This window comes from Castor canadensis, chromosome 9, assembly GCF_047511655.1.
Source record: "Castor canadensis chromosome 9, mCasCan1.hap1v2, whole genome shotgun sequence".
Lineage (NCBI taxonomy): Eukaryota > Metazoa > Chordata > Mammalia > Rodentia > Castoridae > Castor > Castor canadensis.
This window is the reverse complement of record NC_133394.1, coordinates 144,386,200-144,413,782: the sequence shown is the minus strand read 5'-3', so window position 1 is coordinate 144,413,782 and position 27,583 is coordinate 144,386,200. Positions and strand designations below refer to the sequence as shown.

The 27,583-nt window shown below is 41.9% G+C and overlaps 1 protein-coding gene across 3 annotated transcripts in view; it reads left to right on the top strand.

Moving 5' to 3' along the window:
* C1qtnf7 (C1q and TNF related 7) overlaps positions 1-27,583 on the top strand; it is a 112,698-nt gene that overhangs the window by 32,278 nt on the left and 52,837 nt on the right. Inside the window, exon 1 of one of the 3 annotated variants that reach the window (XM_074042586.1) lies at positions 1,088-2,568. The exons of the other annotated variants lie outside the window; for them this stretch is intronic. The gene's annotated coding sequence lies outside the window, so the exon portion shown is untranslated. Of the gene's footprint in view, positions 1-1,087; positions 2,569-27,583 lie in introns of those variants that run through there. 3 annotated transcript variants of the gene reach the window in all.

Sequence of the window (27,583 nt, the reverse complement as noted above, 5' to 3'; positions counted from 1 at the left end):
CTCTATCATCCCTGTGCAAAGTAGAATGGGATGACTACATTAGGTGGTATTCAGAGGACTCAATAAAAGGGCCCAATCAGACCTTGCTCTCAGGTATGTTTGCTAGTCCCACTGCTACTGGTGAATTACATTACCTTTCTACTATCTGTCTTCTCTGGTTTGTCCTTACCTAATCCTCCCTGTCTCCCCTCTCAGCACTCATGTTAGTGTTCTGATGGTTGACAGACTCAGTGAACAAAACATCTCTGCCTTCGGGGAGCTCACAGACCAGTGAGGAGAGACACATTGTGCACATTTGCTTGGAAATATATCAGTACTGTTATAACTGCTATAATGATGAAGCAACAGTCTGAAGTTTTATAAAAGGAGAAATTTTATGAAGAAAAAGTATAGGTAGTAAAAGAAAATATCACAAGGAAGAGTGAAGACAAGTCAAAGAAAGATTTCCTAGAGAAGAATCAGGTGAGTTGCATTCAAACCAATGGAAAGGATTTATCTGAGGGAGGATGGGGAAGAGAGCAAGGAGGGGACATTCCAGGCAGACTTTCAATGGCTGTCAGCTTCAGCTCAGTGGGGACTCTGAGGAAATCCACAGGGCTTCTTTCTACTCCCTTTTCCTTCTCATGGTACATGTCACCACAGCATAGCAATGAACCCCTCAAGGCAACTGAGTTGGGAATTAGTGAAGGGGAAATAGAGAGTCGTAGATGAGAGACTAAGAGAGAAGGAAAGATGGGGGCAGAGTATGTCGTGCAAAGAATGGGATTCTGGTCATCACAACTCACATAGCCTCGTGACTGTGAAAACATTGCTACTAACCTCTCAAAGTCATTTTAAGGACTCAGTGAGAAAAGAACCTAGTAGGTTTAGCCAATGTGAGCTTTCTTTTCTCATTTTCTCTTGGCTGGCTTACGAACTGAATTACTTACCCCAAAAATTCTTGTGGCAGCCTAAGCTGACTAAGACAAAGCTTAATTAGGAAACTGTTCTTATAGATGATAGCGTAAAAATCTTAACTGAAATGACATTTAAACAATGAATTTATTAAAGGTATTTGTCACAACTTCAAGGATAGTGATGGCTCCATCAGTGTCAAAACTCTGGATGTTTTTCTATGTGGTCAAGCAATTTTTTTTTAATTTTTACTGTTATATGAGAAATAGAAGGACAACTTGAACTGTAGCAAAGAAAAGTAATAATGGCAAACATGGGGAAAGAAGACCCAAGATGTGGATGACAGAGGAAGAAAGGCAAAATGTGCTCTTTAAAAGGAAAAGGTTATGCAGAATTCAGGAGCCCTGGCTCTAAGAGATGTGAGCCAAAGCCATGGATGTAATGGGATATGGAAAATACCCACCAGTGGTATTTTCTGTGTTAGGTGCTGGAAAACATCACTGTCTTAGTCCAATAGCAATGATTTGCAAAATGTTACAGAACTGGGAATTTAGAAACAATAGAAATCCATTTCTCAGTTCTGTAGGCTAGGAGGTCCAAGAACAAGGTGAAAGTAGGTTCAGTGGCTGGTGAGATCTGGTCTTTGCTTCCAAGGTATCACCTTGTTGCTGCATCTTCAGAGAACACAAACACCACGTCCTCAAATGACAGAGGAGCAAAAGTGATATCATGTAAGTCACTAATCCCATTCATGTGAGCTCCATCCTCATGACTTCATCACCCCCAAAGACCTTCACCACAGCAAAATGAGGGATTCATCCCGAGGACGGAAACTGATTTGGAATGTTTAATTGACTCCACAGGACTCCTTGGCCAATAAGTATTCTAGGCAGTGGCCAAGCTTTGATTTATCTGGTTCCAGATCCAGATTCTGCAGCAAATTCCCAGACATGCCCTAGATCCTTTCATCTGACCTGACCTGGGTTTGCAAGATCAAACATTTTCTCCACCTCCTGTCCCATTCCCTGACCAGCACTCTCCATCTCAACCCAAAAGTTGCTCGGTGGCTTTTTGAGTAAAGAAAATAATATTGAATGGAATACAAGAATGAAAAGGAGAAAAGAAACATGTAAACAAGGCCAGGCTGACGAACTCCATCATATAGTTCAATTGCATCCATTTCACTGTGCTCACCCAGCTATGATTACCAAGCAAGGATCACTATTATTATGAAAGAGCATCCTCTTAAGTAGCTGGTAAGAAATGATTACAACTTATCTTGGAAAACCTCAGTCAAAGGTGCCCTCTTTTCCCTAGTAGGAAAGATGAGATTAGTACACTTTTAGAACGCTGTCAAGTTCTATGTGCCATTTCCCAAATATGATTTGGAACCAAGCCAACAGATAAAGAAGGATATTTCATTTTGTTTGTGAGGCTTGAACAGACCATCAGATCTGGGGAGGCCACGGCTCATTGCACACTCTCTCTGTTACCACCGTGCACAGTCTGGGAGTACGCCTTTGAAAGCAAATCAGGAAATTACTTATCAATCTAAAGCCACAAAGAGTTATGAGTGCTCCTTGCTGCCAAAGGAAAGGGGATTTCAAGCAAAAGCTCCACATCTGCACGCACTGAGTTCAAAGAGCCCAGCTGTTGGAAAGTCTTTCGGGCACTGTAAGTAAACAACTCTCTCTCTGATCCCTGCCATCGTCTTGCTTTTTTCCTCCTAGAGATGAGTCCTTTGGCTCTTGGTGGTGTTTCTCAGTGTGTGTTTCTCTGATGTTTGGAGGTGTTTACTGACTGAGGCTTAGTCAGTAAAACATCTCTGGGGTACGCATCTGCTGAAGAGAGAAAGTAAAAGTCCTCAGACTTGCCTTTCCTTGGGCAGGATTTGTTTAGAAAAGCCCCTGACTTGGCGATGCTGCTGCTTTCGAGCTATAGATTGGTGCAGGAGAGCAGCATAGCACCGACCAGAGGGGCGCAAGCAGAGCTGGCTCCTTGCCGTCCCACTGCAAAACAGAATTGTCATTGAGTCTGCACCTTACATAACTCAAGTTTAAGATGCTGCCTTCATTTTGATACATTGTAGGATTTTATTAGAAGACAATACTGTTTGTTGCGATTTCTTTGTGGTGGTATAAATCCTGTGCTCAATTTATTTTTAGTTAAGGGTGCTGATTTATTTATTGTCTATTTTATGATTAAACAAATGTGCTCACCACCTCACATGGCTGTTGGGCACAATACAATCATTACAATATAGAACCTACTGGTATAGGACTATTAGTATCTAAACTTTGGTGCCAAAACTATGAGTTCTTAGTAATTATGGGAACAGATTGTATAATTTCATAAACAGTGAGCTATAATAGCATGTTTTTCTACAGATGTTTTAAATCAGATTTTGGTTAATGACTGGGAAGTAATTGAAGGAATTTAACAAATTTAAAGGAAATGACACTGTTTTTGATTAACTAAGACCCTACAGCTTCCCCAGAATCCAATTGTCCTTTCTCAGACTCCTTCATCATGCATTCTATGGTTGCAAGGGGCATATATCCCAAGATTTCACCCCTTGTCCCATCACCAGACTATGTACCTCCTAATGTGGCCTCACATGTGATTTAAATAACAAGGTCCCACACCCTCGGCCTAAATTGTATGCCTCAGACTCCCTGAAATGCTCCCAAATGAACAGAAATGGCTGCTTTTCACTCTAGTTGATAGTATCTGACTTCCTTTTTTCTCTCTGAGTAATTTTGGCTCACACAAGGATATCCCGTGACAATGAGACCATTCTCATTCTTAATGCATCAGTAATTGTCAGCACACATTTAAGGCTCTTTCAAGGTTCAAAAGGCTCTGGGTGGGAAGGGGTTTTAGTTATTTGGGAATTCATCACAGTCCAGTTCCCATGCAGCCCTCCAGTGAGCAAATCATCTCTGTTTTAGACTGAGGTGATCTCTAGCCTTTCACCTTTCCCTCATAAATAGATCTTGTATGCCGAATGTGCTGACAGCAAAACAAACCAAATGCTCCCTTTTAGGGTAAACATGTAGTTTTTGAGCAGCCTCAGCAAGCTTTCGTTTTCATGAGCAATAGTGTTAAATGCTGACTGCTCTGCTTGAGATGTGCAGTGTGGCATCTCATAAAATAGACGGAGATAAGTTTGGAATGTGAAAGGACATTGTTCATGTATTGGGAAATATTTACTGTGCATTTGCCAAGTTCTGGGCCCTTGGCTGCCTATGTCTCACCTGCTCTGTGGAGAGCAAGAGTCATTGCCAAGGACTAGAGTGTCTGAAACCAGAGTGCCTATGTGGTCCTGGATTGGTAACTTAAGTCCTCTTTGCTCAGTGTCCTCACTATAAAATAGAGGCTGTGGCAGCAGCATTCAAGTAAAGATTGAGAGTTCATGTAAGCATTGCTTTTTCTCTTTCATATATGAGAAAAATAAGACCAGCGAGGTGGCCAGCCGTGGCCACACAGGTATACAGCAGGGAAGCTTGGGATTTGGAAGAAAATGTCTGCTTTGATCAGAATGGAGAAAGTCCACTTTTTAATCAGGGCCTCCTTCTCTTTTGTTGTTGGATTCTTTCACGTGCATTCCTTTACCCAGAACTCACAGCTTCTAGATAAACATTATCACCTTCGATTATTTCAGGACAAAGAAACTGAAAACTCAAAGACATAAGGAAACTCACCCAAAGCCACACACTTAGAAATTAACAGGGCTGGGTTCCAACCACAGGTTTTCAAATTCCAAATCCTTTGCCCTCTCCATGACCCATGTCCTTTCCTTCTCTTGTCAATCTGTGAATGAGGAAATGTGAGGTTGCCAGTGCTGACAAAGTCACTATTGGCAAGGACCCAACTCCATGCCTGCCAGAGCACCTCATTACCTAAAGCAGGTACCTGGGCCCCCTTGTTAGTAAATTCTCCAGATACGCTAATGTGTGCCAAAGTTTGACTGTCACTGTCCTTAGCCAGTTCTACAATCTGGGAAAAAGTGAAGACTGCTGTATCCAGTAGGACCTTCACCTGAAGAAGGTGAAAAAGCTTTGAGAAGGACAAGAGATTTAACATTTTCTCTTCATGTAAATCTGTGCCTTGTCCTATATCAGAAACTATAGTATTTCAGGGTTATTTACTGTCCTATTTATAGCTCAGTACCTTCTTCATCTTTTGACACGTCACCTTCTAATCTCTGTGACTATCTGAAGTTTTTGTCATCAATCTTTTTGATTGCATCAGGCTTCAATGATCCACAGATGAGTAGCTTTCTTTGTCTTCTAGGCTTTTTATTGCAAATCAGTGCAACTCAATAGAGTTTGTCAACATATTAGAAGAATGTAAGATACAGTAGCTATAGTTTGAAAAATTTACTCAATAAGCTTTATACAGAGAAGCCAGCAACAGATGATCTTTACTGTGCTGAATAAAATGTACTCAGGGTGACTTCTCTGCAGACTACTGTGGTGCAGAGGGAGAAAATCCAAAATAAAGGATGCCAAAACATATGCTTAAAATCTGGGAAGTGTTGATGTCTAGGAAAGAGGTCATGGAGGGTGTCACAGAACAGGAACCATTGGGCACTGTAAATATCTGGGGTAACCAACAGCAGGATCTGAAGGGAATCCATGAATTATCTCTTCACTTTTTTAATTTTTATGTTTTTCTTTTATTATTTTTGGTGCTGTTGTGCTAGATGGGGGTATATGGTAGCATTTACAAAAGTTCTTATGATGTATCAAATATATCATACTTGAACTCACCTCTTCCACCTCCCTATCCCCTGTTCCTGGAATGGTTTCAATAAAGGTATCATTTTTGCATTGCACATACATGTGAACACGTTTTTGTATCATATTCACCTTCCTACCCCCTTTTCCCACCACCTAACCCCTCCTACTGGTACCAACCACCTCCCTGAGCAGGACCTGTTCTGCCCCCCTGTTCTCCAATTTTGTAAAAGAAAAAAGGGAAAAAATGACATTTTTGCTTGTTTGAGAAAAAGATAACTGCACAGATAGTTTCCTTGTAATCTTTCCATACATATATGGATTATAACCACAGTTGGTTCATTTCCTTTATTTTTCTTCATTCTACCTTAGTCCCTTATGGTGGTTTCAGCCAGTTTAAGAATTTTATATTCATTCTTGTATAGAGAGAGTGTATCAACCATATTCATCTTCTTAGTTTCCTTATTTTACCCTTCCCCTCTTGTATGTGACTTCCCCTTAGTGTGACCAGTTTTTCATAATATTGCTATATTTGTATTAGGTCTATATTCTACATATGAGAAAGAACGTGGCTTTTGACCTTCTGAGTCTGACTAACTTCACTTAAGATGTTCTTCAGTTCCATCCATTTACTTGCAAATAACAAAATTTCATTCTTCTTTGTGGCTGAGTAAAATTCCATTGTATATAAATACCACATTTGTTAATCCATTCATCAGTAGTGGGGCATCTTGGCTGTTTCCATAGCTTAGCTATTATGAACAGTGCTGCAATAAACAGGGGTATGCAGGTGCCTTTGTTGAAATCCAACTCACATTCCCTCAGACATATCACTAGAAATGGTATTGCTGAATCATATGGCAGCTCTATTTTTTGTTTTTTGAAGAGCCTCCATACTGTTTTCCATAGTGGTTGTACTAATTTACTTTTCCACCAGCATTGATGAGGGTCCCTTTTTCCCTGCCTCCTCACCAACATTTGTTGTTTGTTTTCTTGGTGGTAGCTATTCTGACAAGAGTGAGGTGGAATCTTAACATGGTTTTGATTTGCATTTCCTTTATGGCCAGGGATGGTAAACATTTTTTTCATGTGCTTTTTAGCCATTTGGACATCTTCCTTTCAAAAGGCTCTGTTCAATTCATTTACCTATTTCTTCATTAGGTCATTGATTTTTCTGAGAGTTGTTTTTTTGAGATCCCTGTATTTTCTGGCTATTAGTCCCTTGTCTGATGTATAGCCGGCAACTTCACAACTTTTTTGGCTTCAAGACTCCAAGCAGATAACTTACCTCCTTAGTTTGTGTAACAGACATAAACAATGTATTACAGTACCCTAGCATGATGGGTGACTAATAAAGATGAGTTCCTGCCCTCTTCATGTCTGGTCTATTCAATCCACAAGTATTCACTGAACAGGTACCATGTACCGATCATTCTTCCAGATATAACAGTGAATAAGAGCTGAAGTCTCTTGGATTTTGCACTTTCAAAGAACTCATAAACCACAGAATCATAAACCAGAATTTAACTTCAGAGACTAAGTACTATGAAGAACATATACCACTAACTAATTAGTCATGTGACACTAAACCAGTCATTGAAGCTTTTTCTAGACCTGTCTCATCAGCTGCAGACTGCAGAGCCAGAGCAAATCTATAGGACTACTTTCAACCCTGAAATTCATTTTGGAATTTTCTTTCTCTTTCTTAGTATCATGTGTGGTGAGCAATTGTATGAAAAGAAGAAAAAAAAAGTCTCTGAACCAAGATCTACTACAGTAGTGGTTTCCTTCTTTCATTGCATTTTCTGGGCTTTTAAGAAATGTTCTTCCTCATCGAAGATACATTATTTGGTCCTAAGTAAATGAAGATTCATTAATGATTTTTCTTAAAAACTTTAATCATCACAATTACATTGTTGGAGAAAACAAGAAGAACCACATGGCAGATATTTAGGGATGAGTTGTGTGGCTTCACAATGACTTCATGTGTGGCTTCAAGTCTAAAATTGTGCATATGTTAGTGGAGCCAACATGCAAAGTTGCCAGAAGTCAGAGATCCAATACTCTTAGCCAAGAGTCGTGTATACAGCTTTTAAAAACAATCCATGGTCTGGAATGTTTCCTTTTTGAAAATGGTGCAGCAGACCTCACTTGGGTCTGAGACAGAGTCTACCAAAGTGAAGATCATAAGACAGAAAACCTGCACCAGAGGAGTCTTTGTCTTTTAATTAACCAACTATTGCAGCCAGGATATTCTTGGCTGTGAGGACCCAGATGATTATCTTAGTGCTGCATTTTGCCTTTGTCACCATAATGTAAACTTCATTTATAGATCCACAGCCTAGAATGAGAATTCTAAAATGTACAGCTCAATGTTTTTTGATTTTTGAGTACTGATTTTCTTTATAAAAATGTAACATCCCCAAATGGCAAAATAGATTTTTTTAAAATTATTTTGCAAACAAGTTCCTAAATTAAAATTCAAAGACTGAAAACTAAGAGTAAAGAGGATGCTGTTAGGAGATTGGAGTAAGTTAGCCTGTAGTACAGAAAGTTACAGAGCAATTCTGTGGTGTTCCTTAGAGTTCTACTAAGATTTCAACCACAGACTGGTGGTGAGCTGCTGTCCAGTAGGCAGGGAGAGGGAAGGGAATTGCTACTATGCACTTTTATGGCAAATGCTCTTCCCAGCATTTTATGGACATTAGGTCCTCACCAGGACCTTAGAGAGTGGAGGAGCTATTTCCCTGCTTCCTGTATAGATGAAGGATGAAGGCTCACGGAAGTTAAATCACAGAAAGTTTGCTAGCTGATAAGTAGCAAAACTAAAACTTAACCTAGGACTATCCAACTCGACAACCTGCTTACTTTCTGCTCTACCATCTGCCTTACAAAAATAAAGGGTCTTGTTTTTCACATGCAATACACATTCTATTTTAGTAAACAAAGAATTTACTTCAAATTTTTAGATGTTGTAATGGCCTCTCGAGGAAAGAAGCTGAGGAATTGTGTTCCTTGGAGGTCTATTAAAACCAGACTGGTTATCATATCCGCCTGGTATCACTTCAGTGTGGTCCTTCCCCAAGGTAAAAAGATAGATGAAATGATTCCCCAAGTTCCTTTCTTGTCTTTTCAATCAAAGGCCAGTTTACATCATGCAAATCAAAATGGTGGGACACATGCAGCCCAGCCCTCCTATCCTCACTGCCACTATCCTCAGGCCAATATCTTCAGCTGAAGTGATGTCCTCTTTCTCTCTAGACCTCTGGGTGGGTCACAGTCTCTTAAATAACAACTATTCTGACTGTTTTCCCACAACCAAGGAGGGGACACAACTCTGTCCTAGTCGTGCCCAACAAAATGAGCACCATTCCAAAGAACCTATTGTCAAATTTCCAATGTTTGGAAATACAAATTAGGACAAAAACTGATATGAAAGTAGGACTGTGTTAGAAAACAGAAATGTCTTTGAAAGTTCTATTATGGGATCGTATTTGCCCATAAGTATCAGAAAACCCAGTTCCTTTAATAGCCAAGGGGTTTATTTTTCTCACATAACAAGTTGCTGAGAGGTAGGTGGTCCAGAGATGGTGCAGCTGTTCAAAGATGTCATCAGGAAACCAGTCTCCTTGTCTATTCTTGCTCTACCAATGTTAGCATGTGGCTTTCATTTTCATGGTGTCAATATAGCTGCTGCACCTCCAGTGCTAAGTTCATATTCCATGAAGGAAAGAAAAAGCCTTTTCCTTGTCAAACTTTGCCCTATAATTTGTCTCTTCCAGGACAGCAGCATCCTGTCTGTTGAATGGTGTATGTAACATGGCCATCCCTAACTTAAAGGGAATCTGGAAATCTATAGATTTTGCTTTCCCATCTTTGATATAGAAAAAGAGGCAAGGGAGATGTGAGTTGGAATGGGTTTTGAGTGAGCCCTTGTCAAAATGTGCCAGGAATTCCTATTTCTAAAAACAATTAATTTATTTGAAACATAAATAAAACTGCATTACATAAACATTTACTAGGTGCACTATTTTAATATTTAACCACTCTTATAAACACAAAAACATTTTTAGAATAAGCAATAAGAGTGAGTAGGTTTAGGATCCTACTTAAAGATAAAATGGGAAGAAAAACATAGATTCAGGTGTCAAAACAAGGTCTGAATTCTAGCTGTGTATCTAACAAGGTATGAGGTACCGCTGGACCTTAACTTCTTAATATTACTAAATATTTTAAATGACAGCAACAGTATTACCCATCGTATGCTTTAGAATTAAATCAACTATACAAATTTTCTGGATACTGTATGAAGTCTTGCGCATAGTAGGTACTCAAGAAATGGTAGTTCTCCCTTTCTTTGTACCTTTTATTCAGCAGGTTTATAAACTTTCCTGAAACCCAAATCAAGCAGAGTTCACAGTTGAAGAATCAACTCTTTACTAGAAATTAAAGCAAATCCACTGAATGGTGCATAGCTTTCTGTCATTGCACGCCTAGCTCCTTTCATTTGGGGCTTCATCACTTTATCTTAGCAAACCAGACAAAAATGTCTAAGTGATTTTGTTTTCCAAGATGTATCATGTGCTTCAGAATGCCATCTGCTTGTGACCTGTTACAAAACAGAGTCAACAGAGCCATTTGGTGACATTTTAAAAAGTGACTTCAATGTTTGTTACCAATGGATATAATTCCCAGAATTTGTGTAATTTGTTCTGTGTTGCTGGGATGTGAAATAAAACCTTCACAGAGGCACTCAGCTGTTTCAAAACATTTTCCTCGTCTTAACCCGTGAATCAAGGTTTTCAATTGGGTTTCCTTCCATTTTAATTACCTCCTCATGTCACTCCGACCTTTCTAGTCAAAGATGGATGCTTAAAGCTTATCACCTCATCGTCTCCACTGCAAAATTTAAAAGAGGGGAAACAAACAAACCAAAAGCGGCACATAGATTCACATACTCAAAAATCTATCCATTAGCCAAAATCTCATTTTTGCAATATATGGTAAAGTGAAAAATATCTACAACACAAGTGAAGGTCACAAGCTCTTGTTCACAGATGATTTCTTTCTTTTCTTAAATAAAAAAAGGAACAAACATACCTGTTCATTCCTTTTGGTGGGAACCCATCTCACCTGTTGATGTGAAAATCATTGAGATATGAATCTGTTATAAGTAGAAGCCTCATCCAAAGCAAAGCATAATATATTCATGGTTATTTTGGGATTTCCCATCTATTAGAGTAGTTTGTGACATGCTGTTCCTCATAATGAATCCCGTACTTTTCTCTAACTCCCATCTGATTTCTGACCTTATTTTTATAGACAAGCTTTCTTGTGAGGGCCCTTCCATGCCCTCAGTCTGGCCTTAGTGGAATCTTGCTTGGATTCTACTTTTCATCTGCTCAAATGAAGCATCCTGCTTTGCACAGGCTGCGCTCTGTACAGAATGCAGCCAAATTCACTTTTCATGTTCACTGAAAAATATTATTCATACCTACAAAGTCAGGGGTGATCAAAACGGACAAAAATCTCCAAAAGAAAACATGCAATTCCTCGGGCTTGTCAGGAAATCACAGCAATTCAATATCACATTCTCACCTGTCACTTAGCAACCTCTCTCAAGTATTTCTCACTGTCTCTGTATTGTGCCTACACGTGTTCATGAAATACAAAACTGCATTCACTACATTCACTACCCAAATTATAGTCTGAGTCATAGCCAATGGTGCAAATCGTGGACCCTAAAGGTGTCCATCTTCAATGAAAACTGCACGTAAAGGATGCAGTTGCCCATCTTCCCCAAAGTTCATTGTCTTCATGCAGCCAGACTTGTTAACTTTGGGGCAGAGATGGAAAGAAAGATGTCTCCCCAGGTTGAGCATCTGGCTCCCAAAGTATTGTGTTTGTACCCAGAGACTCAGGTTTTTACTGGAATATCTAAAAAGTTTTCCCGGAAATATTGCTCTCATTGTCCAACATTAACAGTTTTCTCCATAAATCCTCAAAACCAGTCACTGGGAAGAAAACAGAAACAATTTATATCCTCCATTACCCTTATTTAACCCCTCCCATTCGGGTACTTGTGCAATACATATGCCTCATGCCTCTCACCCTCAATGGTCAATCTCCAACATCTACTTGGTCTTAGCTAGAACATTTGGGAAACCAAAGAAAACTGGAAAATCTATCTAGATTTGTGCCTTCAATGGTATAGTTTGGAAATAGTCATTACCACCTACTCCAAAGAAAATAGATGACACAAATTGGTGGCACAAATTGAAGGCAAACATTGTTGACCAGGTACATTTGAATGCTTTTAGGTAACAAGCTCTGTAGTAACTTTGGAAGGAGCCGATTTGCTTTCTTTGCCCCTTACTGATCCTGCAAGGTGTCTTTTTTATTTTTTTCTTTTTTAAAAAAATTTTATTTATCTATTTTTTGGGGGTAGGACTAGGGTTTGAACTCAGGGCTTCCCACTTGCAAAGCACGTACTCATAAAGCAGGCACTCTTCTGCTTGAGTCACACCTCCAAGTAGTCTCAATCTTGATAAATAAACACCTCTTTTTCAGGATGCTAAATTTTCTATCATTTGACATCATAACTTGCTGTCATGGAGAAAAATATGCAAAAGTCATCTACCACAGTTCATTTTTTAATGAAAATTTGGAAATTACTTGCTTCAATAATGAGGAAGTGGCTAAGGATATAGAGAAGCATTATAGTTTATAATTTTTTTTTCATTTATTATTCATATGTGCATACAAGGCTTGGTTCATTTCTCCCCCCGCCCCCACCCCCTCCCTTACCACGCACTCCTCCCCCTCCCTCAATACCCAGCAGAAACTATTTTGCCCTTATCTCTAATTTTGTTGTAGAGAGAGTATAGGCAATGACAGGAAGGGACAAGGGTCTTTAACAAGCCAGATCTGCTTCCTTTCAAAAGACAAAGAGGAATGGATGTTATAGATGTGTCAAGGGAGCCAAGTCAAGGAAATAACCTTGAGCATTTGTGTTGGTTGGAAACACTGAGCCTATAGTAGAACTTAAAGATGTCAAAGAATGAGGGAAAGTGATTGGTCTAGCTATCTTGGAGAGGCAAAAGGTAAGTCAAAAAGGCCACCCAGGTAGAGCACTTGGTATTGGACCATCACACGTCTTGACTGATAACCTGTGTCTTCTGACACAATGGAGAAGCAAGTGAGGATGAATAGGGATGTGACTAAATTAGGGTTTGTAGGGAAATTGAGGGAACTGTGAGAGTGCTTTTTTTTTCTCTAGGAGGTTGGAAATGGAGTGGTTGCTTAAGATAAGGACAGTGAGCTGATTAAATGTGTACTGAGAGGATCCAGTCCAGTGCTTTCACATCTTTCCCTCTTGACAGATTGAAATTTATAGCAAATGTTTATCTACAAAAAACTCATAAAAAAATAGCACAGGACACCACCCACATATTTTGCCTTTTAAGTGAAACACATGAGCCTTTATGAAATTTTTATTTTTAAACTCTGAACTATAAGAACCTCTCCAAACTCAGCTCTGCTTTGAAAATAACCTGGCCCAGACACATACTCTCAGAGAAGCCCTTTGGCCACACACACATTTCATGCCCTATAGCCTGGAGAGTTCTGGAGCCTCACCAGCAAGAGGTGTATGTAGAAAGAAAACAAAACTCCAGAGTTTTTGTGCTCAGTGTTGTAAAAATGGCCCCAGACATGACAAATGAGAGGGACATAATCTAAAACATGGACCATTTTTATGTTAGGCCTTTGAAGATTTTAATAAGGATGGTTTTCCTGAGCCAAATCAGGTTTCTTGGCTTCAAATGTTTCAGATTTACACTGTCTTCCTTTGATTATTTGAAACCATAGGGCTGGTTTAGGGGCATTTCAAGGTCAAGCTTGAGGGCAGCTGGCAGACAGACCACAGCAGGTAGTGGCCTCCAGAGTGGGAGCCTCAAGATTTTCCTTGCCTTTGCCTTACAACCCCTCACCTAAACACAAAGGGGAGGAGCAAGAATGCAGGTGGACCAGGCTCAGATTCAGCTACTCTTTCAAGGCTTCTGAGAGAAGAATTCTCTTGTGCAAACATGGGTTAGAGCTTGAAGTACCATGAACACTGCACACTGGTTCTCTCTCTCTCTCTCTCTCTCTCTCTCTCTCTCTCTCTCTCTCTCTCTCTGTCTCTGTGTCTCTCTCTTTGTGTCTCTCTCCCTCTCTCTTTTGTGCTATCTCTCCCCGCCCCCAACACTTCCATCCCATCTCTTAAAACTAAGGACTGATCTCCTTTCTCTTTGGCTTATATTTTAGAAATTCTGGTCACCCACAAGACCAAAACAATAACGGGAAGCCAGGATTAAGGGATTAAATGCTTACAATAGTAGGCACCTGGCACAGAGCTGTGATCAAAACCAACAAGTTCCTCCTTCCAGGCCCTTAGAGTCCAGTTGAGGGGTAAACAGGCAAACAAAGCACAAAGATATATATTACAGAAGGACCATGAAGAAGGAAGTGGCCTAAGGAATAGAAACGGGCAGGCATGCTGCTTTAGACAGGTGGATCACAAAAGGCTGGAGCCACAGAAGGGCAGCATCAAGCAGAAAGGAATGAGCTTCTGTGTTCAGCAACTGGAACAGAGTGTTCTGGGCTGAGGAATAACAAGCAGGAGAGAAGGCAGGATGGATGGACTGTGCTTTGCTTGTTCTAGAAACCACAAGGATACCAGTGTCTGGCATGGGTCACCTGAGGCACAGACATGAGGTCAGAAGTAAATGGGAGAAGATCATCTATGGTCTTGGAAAGAGTTTGACCTTCATCTGTAGACAGAAGGGACACTGTTGCAGGGTTTTCAGCAAGAAGGTGACTGACAGGTTCTAAAATGAACTCTTAAAGTCCATTTTGACTATTTAGAAAATAACTGGGGAAACCGGGGTAGGTGGAGTCCATTGTCTTGCTCCCATTCTTAGCAGACCAGCTAGGCAATTTCAGCAATAGTGGGTTCAGATGATGAAGAATTCACAGCCCCAGATCAAATGGACATACATGAACAGCATGACAAACATCTACCTTACAGCTTATATCTTACATTAAATTGTTTTGATTGAAGACTGACAAATTATATCACAGCATGGTAATAAAATGAAATTAATTTGACTAAAGACTATTCAAATTATGTCATTTTATTTTACCAGCCAGACTGTTATGATCCAAACCAAATCTGCAAGGCCAAGGAAAAAGTTGTCTATTTGCCTTCTTTTCCCTGAACTTGCCTTTCCTGGCAATCAGAGGAGTGTCACCCAGGGAGCCAGGAGAGCATCCTTGTCCCAGGTTGGCTCACTAGGATTCTGGGGTCCTACTCAGGAGTTTGTGGCCAAAGCTTCATATGCTAAAAGATGTTTCTCTGCTAGGCCTTGTCTCTTGATCATGGTACTTTTTAAGGACCTTATGGCAGGGGCTTATATAGAAACTAGCTAATGGAATACCTAGAGGTAAGAGATCTTGGGTCCTTTTACGGTTTGAATATGAAGTGTGCCTCACAGGCTTATGTGTCAAATGCTTGTTCCTCAGCTGGGCAACATTATTTTGAGAGGTGGGGCCTGGTTGGAGGAAGTGGGTGACCAGGGGCATGTCTTTAAAGGGTATATCTTGCCATAGCCCCTTCCTGTCACCCTCTGCTTTCTGTCCCCAAAAGGGGGACAACTTCAACACACTTCATGATGTTCTACCCATGCATATGGAGCCAAGTGAACATAGACCAAACCTTCTGAAATCATGAGCCAAAAGAAGTAATTCTTCTCTTGAAGTTGTTTTACTTATATATTTGTCACATCAATGCAAAAGGAACTACATGTCCCAATCAAATACCAACCTTTGTAGCCATTAGGTTAATTATCAAATCTCATGTCATCCATCTATACCATTCGCCACTCCTGGTTGAAGTCATCTACTAGTCCACTCACCCCTTCCTCTCTTTATTTTCTCCATCACATGTATCATCATCCATCGTGCTTCTTGTTTTGCTTGTTTCTCTTTGTATTATCTGTCTACATCCACAAAATGGAAGCTCTATCTATGACAGTAGGTATTTTGATAATGGAAGACAGATGGTTCAAAAATTGCAAAAAGGAGCACGATCACCTACTTGGTGGAATGAGGAGTGAGGAGTAGAAAACAGCCACCAGCTAAGTGGGCTGCAGGAGAAGATGGAAGAACCAGCTTCAGTCAGAACCAGAAGGTAAAGGACATGCCAAGAGAGGGCGGGGATACAGGGGACTTCGTGATGAGTGGCTCTGAGTCCTAAGGGGCAATCAGAAGGAATCTCTGGTGTCAGGAAAATGGCCACAGGGCATGACAGTCCACAGGATGAGCAATGACCTGGGGAGCCTTAAAGGACATGTGCCAGATTCAAGGTGTGGTAAGACAGCCCTGATGGTATCACAGCAGGGGGTGCTGGTGAGGCTGTGAGAGGAAAAAGTGAGGTGGAAATCACAAATCCACAGTGTCTCTTCACTCCTGTCCATGGAGGATTGGAGGTAGGGAAATGAGGAGTCTTATCTGGAGAACCCAGAAATATCTAGGGTGTCATCTTTGCTCTTAGAGATTTCTATGCACTATCTTAAGAGGCACAGGTGCACTGGTGATCTCACCCCATAAAATGTGAGGAGGAGGCAGAAAGTGAGGCTGAGGTAGAGGAAGGTTATGGAGAACCTGAAGTGTTATATTAGCATCTTCATCCTTCATCCACAGTGCTATTCTTTGTGATGTGCCAGCAGTCCTTTGGGACTATGAAGATTATAGAATTTCTTCTCCCCCTATATAACCCTACACATCGGTTCTGCCTACAGTTTCACAAACATGACAGTGGGTCAATTGTATACAACACTGCTCAACCAGAGGAACAGAACCAGTGGAAGACAAATAAAGAGACAAATGGCAGCAATTTGGATTTTGCTAATGTTGGGCTAGCTAGAAATTGGAAATATGTAGGGGAGCTTCCAGGAAGGGTAGGATGGGACTGTCAGACAAAAGACGGTGCTGTGGTTAATAATGGAATTTCTTCTTCAATCTCAGTTCTACTCTTAAGTTCTTTCAACTAATTAAATCAAGCCACCCTAGGAAGACTTCACTTTATGTTAATGGATTATAGAAATTAGTCACAGGTGCAAAATGCCATCCCAGCAAAACTTAAGAGTTTGACGGATGGTCGGGGAATGAAGCCTACCAAGTAAATATATAAACTGGCCATGACATCAGTGATTTCCCTAAAACTTATAGATCCATTTTTGTGAGCAGGAAGGAGTTCATGAAGCAGTATGGGAAGAAGTATGGTCTCCCTTACAGTTCAGAAAGATTAGATCTTCATGATTACGTAAGAGTCTTAGTAAAGAATTTGAATAAACAGTACTAAAAATAAAATATGACTTTCTCCAGTGCAAATCCATGTAAATTATAGTTGGTCTCAGTGGGAAATTTTCTTGCTTTCTTGGTTTCTTCTGGGAAGAACTGGAGAAAAGTTATTCCGAATTTCCTTGGACATATCAAAAAAAATTATTTTTCCAGTTTGTAAGAATTTTTCACCAATAGATCAAAATTCCCAATGACTACCCAATATTCCATTGAATTTGTGAATAAGGACTTGACAAGTATTTATGGGTACCTATTCAGTGCCCAGAACTCTCATGAAAATAGGAAAACAATTAGCCATTTCTTACCACCCCTCTTCAAGAGGCAATTCATCTGGGGACTCCCCTGGTTAGCACTGTTTCCATTAAAAGTGACAGAGTACCCAATTCAAAATGTCTCAAAGCAAGGAAGGGGGAGAACTTCTTCAGGAAGTTCTGCATAGGACTAACATATGGGTGCAGGTTCAGTTAAATCCAGGCACTCTAAGCACGCACTCTGAACACTGATTTTCCTATCCTGTGGTTCTACTTTTCTCTAAGTTGGCTTCAGTCTTATTCAAGTCCCTCCTTGCAGTGAGACTAGCAACTCCAGGTCTGCATCTCATAGCTTGGCAATCTCACTAGAGAAGAACACTGGCTCCTGGAGTTGAGTAGACCTCAAGGGCCCAGTCTCAGTGGCCTCCCTCAGTCACTAGCCCTCCTAAATTCATCATTATGGCCAGACAGTGGAAAAGCCTGGAAACACTGGAGGTGGGACCCTGCCTGAACCATAAATTCTGAGAGAAGAGAAGAAACAAAGGTCCCCAAAGGGAAAACCATGAGGCTCTTCCAAGAAAGGAAATAAATAGCAAAAGCCAGTACCTGCACCCAGTCATAGTAACTCGAGTCCCAGCAACTCACACCAATCAGAAGAGAACTGAACATCTGTCCTAACTATGGGACTGTCCCCATCTCTAAGGGGAAGTAATGAAACATTTGCTCAATCTCATACGTCTAGGGAGCATTATTAAAAATCAAATGAGGTAGCATGCAAATATGCCTTATGAATAATAAACATTTATACAAATATCATAAAAGCTTTTATGGATGATGAGGGACTCTAGCTTGGGCTGAAAGCGGGAATCAAGAGGAAAGAGAGTAAGAGGGAAGATGTACTCCTATTTGGGTAGCTGACACCACAGGATAAAAAGGGATTTGTTCTGTTTTGTTAACATCACCAGTACAAGTGACCCTCTGTATTCAGAGTTGCCATTTGCAAGAACGAATTAAAACAGTAGTACTGAGAGTTACAGATTTGTCCCTTCCTAGCTGTGTGACTTTGGGCGAGTTATTGAGCCTCTGGCTTCCTCAGTTTTCCTCATCTGCATAGTGAATAATGATAGTCCTTATCCCACAGGGTTACTGTGAGAATTGAATGGTTGATAAAGATCCAGCACTGGGGGATTCTAAATGTTCCATAAGCATTGTTACTGGCCTCAAAGCCACCTGGAGTGGAAGGTATTCTTATTCCCATTTTCTGGATCAAAAAGCTGATGCATGAGGAGAAAATACGAAATTTGAAATCGGGTCTGGCTGACTCTAGAACCTGTGTTCTTTCCATTGACATTGCAATCTGGGTCTCATGGATCTGGGCAGGAAGGAGGGAGGAACAGCCAAGGGAGGGAGCGAAAGCTTCGTGAGTGTCTAAGTCCTTAGTCTGGATTTACTTTCAGTAGGACTTAATCAGGTGTTCTAGAATATTCCTTTAGCCTTGGACTGTCTGATACTATTTGAATGTATTTGTTAGAGAATATATTAGTAAGGCCAAAAAGAATGGAAAATCTGAGCCAGGCATGGTGGTGCACACCCGTGATCCCAGCAATGGACAGGTCGAAGCAGGAGAATCAAGTGTTGGGACCAGCCTGGGCTACATAGTGAGACCCTGTCTCAATTTAAAGAGAGAGAAAGAGAGAGAGAGAGAACAGATAATCTTAGGAATGTGCCATAGAGAACAAGTCAGATGAAAATGCTCTTCTCTTGAATCCCTGCCCACCCCCCCTTCACTTACCTAGACATCAGACAACATTGTTCTGTTTCCTGTTAGGATTGAGATTAGTGGTCACTGGATCCATGGTCTGATGCCTCTGCACATCTAGGAGACACTGACTGCATTGCCTCACTTGCTATCCTCCGTGCTTCAAGAGTGAATGGACACACCTTCCCACATCCTTCTGGACCCCAGTTCAGCCCCTCTGGGGACACCTGTAGTACCGGAATAGGGAGTGTGGCAGAAGGCATTAGACTGCATTTCATGTGAATCTGCTTTGCCTCTCTGTAGTCCTATTTCCTTCCCCACCTCCAGCCCATACACACCAGTAATTACAACGTAAAAAGAAGCAAAGGTGAAATTCCAAGAGGAATTTCCAGGTGGAAAGAACAGAAGAGAGCATGGGGTACTGTCCCCCACAAGGAAGTCATCACACACTTTCAGTAAAAGGCTAGAAATAGACAAGCTGGTTCACAGTCCCTCTCACTTGGAGCAACTGGATCCAACACTTCTCCCCAGAGGCCATTCAACAGGACCCTCCCATGCGGTCAGGACCAGAGGCCCTGAGCTGCCAATCTCAGCAGGATGACACAAACAAGCTCCCTGGGAAAACTCAAATTGAAACATTCTAGACCAGAAGTTCCCAACCCTTGCCTATCTCAGGATCACATGGGAGAGTGTTAAATGCACACATCCACACACCTGAGCCCCAATCCAAGAAAAGATCCTGATTCTGAATATGTCAGAGATGGGTAGGCATCTCTGGCTTCAAGAGGCTCCCTGAGAATTCTGAGAACGCATGAATTTGAGAACCACTGCTCCAGGTAACTTCCTTGCTGTGCAACCTGGGGTAAAGGAGCTCACTTCTCTGTGCCTTCTCTAAGCGGCCTGGGTCAGGACTAGCTAGAAGATGGTGGAGATGGAAATGGAGAGGGAGGCAGAGGGAGAGAGGGATACAGAGATGCAGATGAAAAGAGATGGAGATGGGGGTGAGGATTGAGATGGAAGGGAGTTGGGATGGTAGAGATGGGGGATATAGAGATGGGGTGAGAATGGAAAAGGGATGGTGGAGATGGGGGAGATGTGGATGGAGTTGGGATGGGGTAGAGACAGAGATGGAAACAAAGATGGAGATGGAGAGAGATGGAAATTATTTATTATTTATTTATTTTTGTAAGTTAATGTTCTTTTTTTTTTCTTTTTTATTGCTATGCTGGGGGATACAGTGTGGCATTTACAAAGGTTCTTACAGTGTATCAAATATATCATGCTTGAATTTCCCCCCTGGAGATATCCAATGACATTGATACCCAATGACAGGGATAGAGATGGAAATGGGGATGGGGATGGAGATGGAGGTGGGTGAGATGGAGAAGAGATGGTGGAGATGCAGATGGAGGGAGACAGAGATAAGGCAAAATGGAGTTGAGTATGGAGATGGAGACAGAAACAGAGTTGCAAACAATTGAGATAGAGATGGAGGTGATGCTGATGGAGACGATGGAGAGGATGGAGATGGGTATAGCAATGGAGATGGAGATCATGCTAATGGGGATGATGGAGATGGAGATGATGGAGATGGAGACAAGGATGGCGATGGAGATGATGGAGATGGTGGTGATGGAGTTGAGGCAGATGGAAGGATGGGGATGGGGACAGGGACAGAGATGGAGATTATACAAATGGAGATGGGGATGGAGATGATAATGATATGGATGGAGATGGAGGAGTGGATGGGGATGGAGATGGATATGGAGATGATGCAGAGGAGGTGATGCAGATGGGGGTGATAGGGATGGAGATGGAGATGACACAGATGGAGATGATGCAGATGGGAATGATGGAGATGGGGACAGGGACAGAGATGCAGATGATATAAGTGGAGATGGGGATGGAAATGGCAATGATATGGTTGGAGATGGAGATGTGGATTGGGATGGAGATGGAGATGACATAGATGGAGATGATGGAGAGGAGATGATGCAGGTGGGGACAGGGACAGAGATGGAGATGATGCCAATAGAGGTGGGGATGGAGATGACAATGATACAAATGGAGATGGAAGTGTGGATGGGGATGGAGATGGAGATGATGGAGAGGAGGTGATGCAGATGGGGGTGATGGGGGTGGAGATGGTGGAGATGAGGGGATGGAGATGATGGAGATGGGGACAGGGATGGGCATGGAGTTGGAGATGGGCTGGCTGTGTGCAGATGGCAGGGGAACAGTGCCTCTGAATGACAGGGGCAGGGGTTTGACAGCAACTGACACAGTGGACCATGAAAAGCATCAGAGAGGACAGCAGAACCCCCATCTGAAGGCCAAGTGGGGGGAGGTGACTCAGTTGTGCACTACCTTTTCTTAGAAGTCCCAGAGCAATCGTGATCTGGGAAAGGTGAGTAAATTGCATGTGTTTAGCCAGTATTTACTGAGCACCAACCAGAGTATCGCGTTTTCTTTTTCCCAACGCAAGGCCTAAGACAGAGACTTGGAGGCAGATTATCTGTGAGCATAAAGCAGGGAGTAAAAAGTGAAACAGAGAAGGGTTAATAGGCCAAACAAGGATGTGTCGTTGCACAGATCAACACTGTGAGTAACTGGGGCTCAGTCCCTCTCAGAGTGAGAGCTGTGTCCCTCATTGTTTGGGATTGCTCCTGGGGCTTTCCATCTCTGGGTCTTGTGGAAGCCCACACATGTAGGAACCCAGGACAGGCTCCTAGACAAGGAAGGAAGGGACTCAGGCAACCAGGGACAGCAGTCAGTGTGGATGAGAACTTCCCGTTGCAGCCAGGAATGGGTTCAGAGGTGGCTCTAAGGCCATAGATCAGGGTGGCTACAGACCCGGAGGCACAAAGAGCCCTTGCAGGCTGTTCTTCCCCAGTGAACTCTTCTCAGATACCTGCATGCTCTGCAACCTTCTGGGCCCAGGTTCAAGGCTCCTCTTTGTATAAATCTGTGACTCAAATTAAGGGCTAATCACAGGCAAACTTCCTCTGATATGGCCTTCGTAACAATCTAACCTGAGGCAACTGCTTCCAGCAGCTAGGGATATCTCCACAGGAGCCACAGTGACTGGGCACAAATGGTCTGGGTCACACAAGGCTTGAACACAGTACCTTGAATCTCATCTCCAAGGACTTAGTATCTGAAGACAAGAAGATCTCAATATGTGCTAGGCTGTGAACTCTGCCAAGAGTCCTTTCTTAAAGTACTACTGGGTATTGGACTCAGGGACTGGTGTTTGCTAGGCAAGTGCTCTACCATTTGAGCCATACACCCAGTCTTTTTGTTTTTAGTTTGTTTGTCAGATAGATTCTGTAGCTAACTTTGACCAGTTGGCCTCAAAATGTGATCCTCCTACTTCCCAGGTGCTGGGATTATAGGCATATACAACCACACTCAGACCAAATATAAGCATCTTGATCAGATTCCTGCCCACTATTCAAGTTGTGTCCTCTAACAATGACCTTCAGAAATTCTGTGTTCCATCATCAACTGTGCAGTTACCCAGCATAGGTCTTTCTTTACTACTCAGAACTCTCTGAGTGGATGTCCCTACTCAAACCACAAAGCTGAACTCAGGCATGCCTTTCTCTGAAGTGCCTTTCACAACCATCCATCCTGAGGCAGCAGCAGGCTTCCAACAGTGTTGTGTATGTCTGGGAATCCAACAGAACCTGAATAAACCTTGCATTCGAGTCATCCTGCCTGCAGGGCTTAGTCCAACTCTACTGCTTTGTGGCCTGGGCCAGTTCCTTCGTAGATCTAAGCCTTGGTTGCCCCCTGCCTGGAATGTGAATGATAACAGTAATGTGTGGAGTTGTTTGGATTAAAGAATGTGACCCACATGAAGACCAAGCCCAATGCTTGAACTCATAGTAAGCCCCACATGTCAGCTACTGTAATCTCAGACTCTGGTAATCACAGAGGTAAATCTCACTTTAATTGTTTAACTCAACTGTCACCTCCTTTCCTATGTTTTGCATAACCGTAAACCACAGTGTGTGCAGAATGGTTGGTATGTAGACATTGAGTTCATGAATGAGCACATTCAGCAGAATTCACGAGGTGCTCTCAAGTATGGTGTACTGAGTGCCCACTTGGACGAGGCCCTGTCCCAGAGTCTTTCTCACACGTTATCTCCTCCGCTCTTCCCAATAGCTTTATGGGATTAAAAAGGCTACTGCTATTTTCACATTTTCTATGTGACTTTCCGAGATCACACCATTATGAATGGCAGGGCAGGACTTAAGCCTACTTTGTGTGGTTCTGAAAGGGGATATCACTGTGGCTCTAATATGCAGACTGCATTTTAGGAAAAGGGGACTGGAGCTAAGACATATTCCTTTGTCACTAGTGCTATAAAATATCAGAGATTCAAGGTTTTATTTTTCAAGAATGCTTTGGATTGTACTCACTTTTTTTTTTATCTGTAAAGAGGAAAAAAACCTTGACTGAAGAATGAAAAAGAGAAAACATTTATGAACTATAAAGTGCAATGAGACCGGAAGATAGCAGCTCCCTTGACTCTTTGAGGGATATAGATCATCAGTGTAATCTATTATAAATCAGCCAAGTTTGTTTAGAGGTAATAAATAATGCTGTCAACAGCATTCAATTTAGTGCACAAGAAGATATATTTGTAGGAAAAGAAGCAGAGGGAGAAGCAGAAAATAATTAGGTACAATTGTTTTTTTTTTTTTCCTTCTGGTAAACACAAGAAATCTGAGGCCTTCTGCAATGAGACCCTAATTGTGGAGACAACACTTCCCCTCCAGCATTTGAGGAAACAATAGGATCCAGTCCATGTCCTGCATAAGTGATGAACAGCCTGCTCTGATCCATACCTTCCAGCCAGCCCTCACTAGCACCTCCATTCCCAGGCTTCCTTGTGGTTGTTCCAGGAACGATTGGCTTTTCTTACCCTGTGTTAGTGAAGAAGGCTGGGTTAAACAACAATGACCAACAAATCCAAATCCCAGTGGCTTCAAACAACAAAGGTTTACATATTGATGTCACATGCTCATGGTGAACCAGCTGGGACCTGTATCCCCTGGGTATCAAGGTCAGCCTCCTTTACTGTCTTCCAATGTCACCATCACAGCATGAGGCTTCAGAGCTCACTGTGGCAGGAACGAAGAGGATGTCAGTGATTCATGTTACCTTTACCCACTTTTTACCATCCAAGTAGTTCATCGGCCAAACCAGGCCTAATTGAGGGGAAGGAGAAAATAAAAAGTGAGTCTTCCCTATGGCTCAGAAGAGGAAAGAACCAGAAATGCATGGTGGGCATATACACAGTGCTCCATACCACACACAGAAGCAATCAGAATATTCCTATAAAAATCTGTTTCCCCTCCTAGCCATGGGGAGGGGAAGGCAGTGGCAAACAAATGAGGATGAACAAGGAAAAGATGACATTTTTGTTGTTTAGGAAACATAAATGTTGTTTGTCTTTGGTTGAGAGAGTCTGCCTGTGGGGGGAAAGGGATGAATTGGGTGTGGTAGGCATGACCCTGAAGTTACACTATGTTTGAGGGCTGTATCTGTAATCTTTGGGTGAACAGTTCTGTTATTATATTTTACTTAGATCATTGGGTGAGCTATTTGTAGATTCTTTTTGCTATAAGTGTAATGTTTTTAAAGAGCAAAATTCTTTTTTTTTAAATCCTTAAATTTTTTTTATGATCGCATATTGATCTAGGAGTTATCTTTCAGGAACCAGTATCTCTTGTCAGGCACAAATAGTGATCAGAAGTTCAGCAATTCCTTCTGCCTTTTTCTAGATTGTTTTTCTTCTGGTAAATTCAAGTAGACTTACATTTAATAATCTTCATAAAAATAACACGCATATCTTTGAAACTATTTTTGTAAAATCGTACCCACCAAGACTTTTAGCTAAATATGTGCCTAGAGAGACTCTTGACTGATATTCTTCAAATATGGACAAAATGGTTTTTAAGAGGTGGAAGTTTGTTTTATTTTTACTTGGCTTTTTTCCTGAAACTCTAAAATTTTTATAAGCAGCTACATTTCCACAAATAGTCAACACAGTCTCACTGGAGTAAACACTCTCCTACAGATAATATCAGCCCTTGAAAATCGGCCTGTCCGAGCTCTTGGCTCGCCCCACAAGCCCTACATCCCAAACCTGAGCGCTGGGTTGGTGGAGGGGCTCACGTGGTAGAGCGCCTGCCTAGCAAGTGTGAGGCCCTGAGTTCAACCTGCACTGCCACCAACAAAACAAAACAAAACTCAAACCTGAGTGATGCTGTCATCCTAGCTCCTCCTCTTACACTAGGAATTCTGTATTAGTGTCCTAGGGCTGCCAGAACAAATTGCCAGACCAGAAATTTATACTCTCACAGTTCTGGAGGCTAAAGTTCACAACCAAGGTTTTGGCAAGGTTGGTTCCTTCTGGGGACTGTGAGGAAGCAATTCCTCCTCTGCCTGCCTCCCAGCTTCTGGTGGCTGCCAGCAATCATGGAGGTCCTTAGACTGTGGGTGCCTCACACCACTCTCTGCCTCATCTTCACGTTGACTTCTTTTCTGTGACTTTTCCCCTTTTCTTCTCTCTGGGGACACATTGGGTTTAGGATGTGTTCTAATCCTGGGCAAACTCATCTCAACATCCTTAATTGCTTGCGCATAGGTGCTATTTCCAAAGGTCACATTCACAGATTTGGGGTGGACATGTCTTTTGGAAGGTGACCATTCAAGTGCTTTCTGGATGGTACAAAAACTCAAACTGTGTGTAGCTCTTTTGGAGCAATTTATAGAAGCAGCAAGCAGTCTGCTAGATGGTTTCATGTAACACAGAGGGCCCAAGGAGCCCAAAAAAGCTCAAGAGTTCTTGAACCAGCTGTACCCGAGAACCAGTTCTTACCTAGCTTTATAACTTTGGGAAAATCATTTAAATATTCTGGATCTTTTTTTCACTAAGAAAATAATCTTGTCTGTAAATCATGAAGATTAAATGACTAATGTTTATAAAGTTCTTCATAAAGTGCCTAGAATATAGGCGGTGTCTATTATGCTGCTGGGATAGATTATATTTCAGAGAGATTATGGCAGGGAAACCCACCTCAGTAATTTCAAACCCAAAGGTATTTGCATGAGTTAATGACCAGGATCACTTAAATAATAGGTTCTTTGATTTTTGATGTATTCTTTGGACTTTGAACTTCATAATCAGAGGAGAGTGTACTTAGCATTCTTAGTCAGAACAAGGTCATGGGAGCCAAGCAATCTGTGCACCAAGGCCTTCAGGGTGGCTCATCCCTAGTGAAGGATATCCACACAGCACTATGGAAACCACTGTTATATTAGGTGGCGATTTAATGGCACATCCCCATAGCATCGGAAATCTTGAATCCTCGCTCCACAACCCACAGGCTTCTCCAGTTGGGTTCAGTAATTGTTCAATTTTAATGCACACTGAGATATTCAGAACTTCAAGGATTTGCATAATCTTTCATAGAATTACTAATGGAGCTAGTTCCCACTTTCCCTCATGGATAAGTGTGTCGGTTAGGAACGCTGTGACTTGCAAACAAAAGAGTAAGGCTCTGAGTCACAGAGCCTAAAACTCATAGCATTTTTATTTCTTCATGTAACAAAAGCCAGGTGGTCGCCAGCATTTGTTCAGCTGATGGTTAAAGCATTAGGGACACTGCCTGCTTCTCTCTTCCCCCTGTCTCATCCTCAGCAAGTTGTTTATGCTCACGCTTGTCATCCCCTGACATCAACAGGGCTCTGCACTTCAGACAGCACATCTGTACGAGATAGAGCAGAGGAGGAGACAGGATGTGCTAAATGGGTCTGTGTCTTTTCATCAAGAAAGCAAAGTCCTTTTAGAATTCCCCACAAAGTGTCTGCTCAAAACCGATTGGCTAGACTCCTGTCAAATAGATGCCTCCCAAGTAGGAAGGATGCTGCTAAGTGAAGATAAAGACAGGTATATATTGCTACCCAACAAATTCAGGATTCTGGTAGCAAAGGTGGTGGTGGGGAATAGCCATCAATTTAATAGAGTATGTGCCACAGAAAGAGATCTGGAAAGCTCAGAAAACTCAAATTCAGAAAACCCTGATGCTTCCTCCCCACCAATGTCTGTTGAAGAGTTGTCATTCTCCCTGCTGAGGATTTGCAATCTGAGTAATTTAGTTGAAATTAAAATTGAGCAGCATAATCTCTTAAAAATAAAAATCAGGCCATACCCCTGACTTACTTCCTTCAAGATGCTCCCACTGACCTTCAAATAAAATTTAAACTTCTCCCTGGTCCCTGTCCAGCCCCTCTGGTCTCTGACAGCCTCACTTCTGCTATCTTGTTCTCTTTGCTGCTGTGACTGTTCCTGCTTGTGCCCTTCAGCTGTCAGCCTCTGCAGAGACCTCTCATCCCCCCACATTCACTGTCTCACCTGTGCAGCCTTTAGATGTCTACTCAAAGGTCGCTTCCTCAAAGAAACCTCTGATCCCCTCTTAACTAGCCATCCATTCTCTCCCCAGGCTTCACTGCCC